The 5000-nt window shown below is 35.1% G+C and overlaps 1 protein-coding gene across 1 annotated transcript in view; it reads left to right on the forward strand.

Moving 5' to 3' along the window:
• LOC143018660 (uncharacterized) overlaps positions 1-5000 on the forward strand; it is a 1127560-nt gene that overhangs the window by 912326 nt on the left and 210234 nt on the right. The window lies entirely within an intron of this gene.

Raw genomic sequence — 5000 nt, forward strand, 5'->3', positions numbered from 1 at the left:
AGAAGTTAACGTGTGTAGGTTCGGCTCTTAGCCAAGGTCAGTCTTTTAGGTAACCTCCGACACAGCACTGCAGTGTTGTAAATACAAGCAGTATTACGATAAAAAAAAAAATGAATTCACGTTCTGTAAATGAACATGTTTTATGCATGGCTCGCCCTGTTTTTACAACTTTAATTCAAACATGCACAGTGTGGGTTTTGTAATGTAATATATTGTCAACATAAAATAAAATAAAAATTTAGATGTTTCCACATGCATATGACGCACTTTTAAGTAAGTAGCTACTATAGTGGCACTACAAAACTGAACAAAAGCGTCTACCGATAGACAAAATAAAATTATAATGAAAGCCACACAAAGGAATAGGTTTAATTACTATTTACTTTAAACAATGAATAGTAAATTTTGCTTGTGTTGAAAGAATATCTATCTAGTCACTGATGAAAATGATATGTTTTCAAATTCACTTTTTAATAGTTTGTTAATGTATGGTAGAACTGGAACAACACAAGTCCTATTTTATAGGTCTTAGTGTCATACAAAGGCCTAAATTTAATTGATTATATTTTTCTTTACTTTAAACAATGAATAGTAAATTTTACTTGCGTTGAAAAAATAACAATCTAGCCATTGATTAATGTGATATGTTTTCAAGTTCACTTCTGATAGCTTGTCAATGTATGTTAAGCTGTTAAGACTGGGACAAGAGAAGTCCTATTTCATAGGTCTTAGTGTCATGTAAGACCTAAATTTGATCGATTATATTTCTTTTTATTTTAAACAATGAAGAGTAAAATATACATGCTTTAGAAGGATAACTATCTAGCTATAGATTAATTGATATGTTTTCAATTTCACTTCTGATATTTTGTCAATGTATGTCGAGACTGGGACAAGGGAAGTCCTATTTTATAGGTGTTAGTGTCATAGTTAAGAAGAATTTCCTCTTAGCTGCACAGAGCCAATGGCTGAAGAAAGTTGTCTTGGATCTAGACCCACGATCCCTAACTTCATCAAGTCGAGCTTCATCATCGTGTTAAATAGAATCTTTATTGACTATTATCATAAAATATTTATCAAATGCCGCAATATTGTGGTAGTCCATGATTCTGGCAAAGTATTTTTCTTTCTTTTTTTTTTCTTTTAGTGAATTGTTCAGAACATGCGGAAACCTATTGCATTTTTTCAATTCTGAAAAGAATGAATTTTTTCATAAAAAAAAAAAATCATAATTACGCTACCCAATGTTGCGCCTGCATTATGCAATGACTTTTTTTTTCCTCTTGACTTTTTTTTTCGTATTTTTCTACTGAAAACTGAATTGAGCAAGCGATTGATGTTTTTTATTTCTTCGTCAATTTTTTTTCTCTCTCTCTCTTTGGTTTGGTAGGAAGCTCTCCCTTTGGAAATTGTTCTTTACAAAAAGAAAGAATTGAATCAACATGAATGTTTTCAGAATGAATTCCACCAAACAGGAGTACGAGAAGTTTTTCTCTTTATCTGAAGTTGGCGTTACTTGCACCGTCATGCACTATGATATTTCAATCTTTCCTAACACCAAAAAAAATTAAGTCAGTTCAAGAAATGAAAACGGGATTGTATAGCCCAGATCATCTATTGTTATCACAGGAAATTAATATCTCTGTGATAACCAATGTTTATCTCCTTGGAGACAATATCGTACCACAGAAGTAGAGGCATGGAGATAGCAAAGGAGAGACTCAAAGAGGACAGCAGAAAGGAAATAGATTTTTTTTTTTTTTTTTTTAGATTAGGCTCAAAGCATAAAAAAAGAAATCCTGCATGGCTCTGGTCCGTAGGGAATCCACTAAATTTCTTGAAATATTTGACCTCATAAAACTTACGCAGTCACTACCCTATACTGAGAAACAAAGTATTATACATACTTTTTGGGTATCATTATCCTTCATATGTTTTCATACCTTCTTTTGTCTTAATTTACTGAAATTACTGACACAAGTACCTCTTGGTTTAACTACATACTGGTACTGCTATGCGATCATTGCGATGGACATTACTCTGGTTCTGGAACCGATCTTATCGATACAAGTACAAAACAAGATACAGCTGAACATGTTTGAAACTTGAATTTTTTTTTCAACTTTATATATCCTCAATCGTTTTGGCAAATGATTGAGGATATGAGGCGAGAAAAAAAACTTATGAACATCACTTTACAACCGTATTTCAGAGTTCAAGTAAAACACTATAGCATTTCACTCTTTATAGATAGCACTGTAATCACAACTTACTAACAGTGTTGTATCAAAAACGCTTAATAATTAATATCACATTAAAACATAATAAAAATAGACTCTATATCATTGATAATCAATATCACATTAAAATGTAATAAAAATAAAATCTATGTTATGACACGAATAAAAGTTAGAGACAGCATAAGAATGTCGTTGAGTTGTGGAATCTGAATACTATATATTCATGAGTATGTGAATCTACCGCAGAATTACGTGTATTGGTGTGTACTCACTTCATTATATGAACTCAGGCAGAGTTCATTAGTAAATCAAGATACACGCATTAATGATACAAAAATTGACAACGTCATGATAGAACTGAATTTCGTTGCCAGTAATTATCCAGAGCATCAATCTCTGGGGATGATATTGTATAAAAAAAAAAAAAAAAAAAAAAAATTGAGGTTATGATTTTGGGATCTTAGGGAATTAAAGGAGCCACATTCATTTTTTTTCTGTTTGTCTGTCTGTTTGTCTGTTTTCTGTCTGTTATCTGTCTGTTTTCTGTATGTTTTCTGTTTGTTTCCTGTCTCTTTTATCTTTCTATCTTTATCTCTATTTCTCTTTTTCTCTCTTTCTCTCTTTTCCTCTCTTTCTTCCTCTTTCTCTGTCTCTTTTTCTGTCTCGTTTTCATTTTCTTTCTCTTTCTCTTTCTCTTTCTCTTTCTCTTTCTCTTTCTCTTTCTCTTTCTCTTTCTCTTTCTCTTTCTCTTTCTCTTTCTCTTTCTCTTTCTCTTTCTCTTTCTCTTTCTCTTTCTCTTTCTCTTTCTCTTTCTCTTTCTCTTTCTCATTCTTTTTCTTTTTCTCTTTTCCTCAAAATTATCCTAAAATCACGAAAAATGCTGAGGTACCCCTATTCATTGGGATGTCGCTAAACCTTGTAATACCATAGTAGAAAAATACGTGAATAATTGTATCTGTTAAATACAAATAATCACATAATCTTTCCACACTAACACTATGCGAATATAAGGATCAAATGTCATTTAGTAATAGTAGATGTATAACACTAAAATTCACAACTTTGGAATATGCTTTTCTCCTAACTTGATAGGAATTCCTTTAAATAAGAATAAGAATAATCACATCAGTAACTATTTGATTAATTTATGTATTCATCTTGATTTCAGTATGAAGAAAATAATACGATTATTCATAGTCAAAGAAGCAGGTTATGGACACTTTGTTATAGGGTTGCCCAATGAAACACTGAGTATGAATAGATTAATACTTGTACAGCACCACATAGACAATAAGTGCTCTCACTTTGGAGACGAGGCCAAGACTAACTGACATCAAGCTTACTTAGCGCGTGGAAAACATAAACAATTCGTCTTTGTTCTCCCTATAAAATTGCGCAAATAAATATACAATGACAATAATGCTTAAAAGTGGCAGTCTGCCGACAAGATTGACTAGATAAACACCATATGAGGACGGAGCCTTTATTTGTACGACGTTTCGCTTATTACAGCTTTTTCAAGTACAAGTTGAGATACAAACAAACAGCAGGCCGCTAAGATTCGGGAAAGCCGTAGGCAGCAGGACAGCACAACTAGACGTCTCGTGTTGCCAACCGGCGACGTTGCCACCAACCTGACACGTCTTTTAAGAACCACCAACTTGGAAATAGTGTGCCAGACAAGCAGAACAATAAAAGACATCACGAAGACGGAAACACACAACAACCAGACACCGAGCACCAAAGCCGGTGTTTATCGTATTCCGTGTTCAGGATGTGATAAAGTTTACATCGGAGAAACGTCACGCGACCTGAATACACGAATACGTGAACACCGTTACGACGTCAGGCATGATGTCACCACCAATGCATGTGTGACACATAGAAACAAGGAAAACCATCTTATGGACTGGAAGAATGCAGAGCTGCTGGTGCGGGAACCAGACAAAATCCGCAGGAAGTGTTTAGAAGCAGCAATCATTCAAGGAACGAACACTATTGAACAAAACAGGGGCATGTTTAACATATCTCCTCACATTATTCCCCTAATACCCATGGCCAGCAAAATATTAAATACTTAAACCACCCTTTGTGGACATTTCGCTCACGGACGTTTGGGCCAGCATTCTCATCCTTTCCCAGTGTCCAATCCCCCCAACCTCCTCCTCCTCCTCCTCCTCCTCCTCCTCCTCCTCCTCCTCCTCCTCCTCCTCCTCCTCCTCCTCTTCCCCCCCCCCTTTTTCTCTCCCCGTTCCCTCCTTTCCCCTTATTTAATCTCAAGCATTTGTATCTCAACTTGTACTTGAAAAAGCCGTAATAAGCGAAACGTCGTACAAATAAAGGCTCCGTCCTCATATGGTGTTTATCTAGTCAATGAACATACATACATATACCAAGGCTTTTTCCCCCTTACACGGAGGGTAGCCAAAAAGAAAAAGAAAAGGCATAGAAATCATTCCCACCCATTTCATTTCCCATATATTCCACTCCCCTCTACCCTCCTCCCTCCCTCTTATCTTAGCACCTCCTGGATGACGGGTCATCCCTGCATCCTGTCCACCGCCCTGGGTCAGAAGCAGTGTATTATTGTATATTGGTTCTATTATTGTCATTCATTCATTCACAAAGAATGACAATAATAAAACCAATATACAATAATAAACACACAATAGTACAAGTACGCACACTCAGTTTGTCTTGGTTCTTCCTATAAAAAGGCGCAAATAAATATACAACGACACTAATATGATAAATATACAA

The sequence above is a fragment of the Oratosquilla oratoria genome, chromosome 35 (assembly GCF_046742065.1).
Source record: "Oratosquilla oratoria isolate Oo_2021 chromosome 35, ASM4674206v1, whole genome shotgun sequence".
NCBI classification, from domain to species: Eukaryota; Metazoa; Arthropoda; class Malacostraca; order Stomatopoda; family Squillidae; genus Oratosquilla; species Oratosquilla oratoria.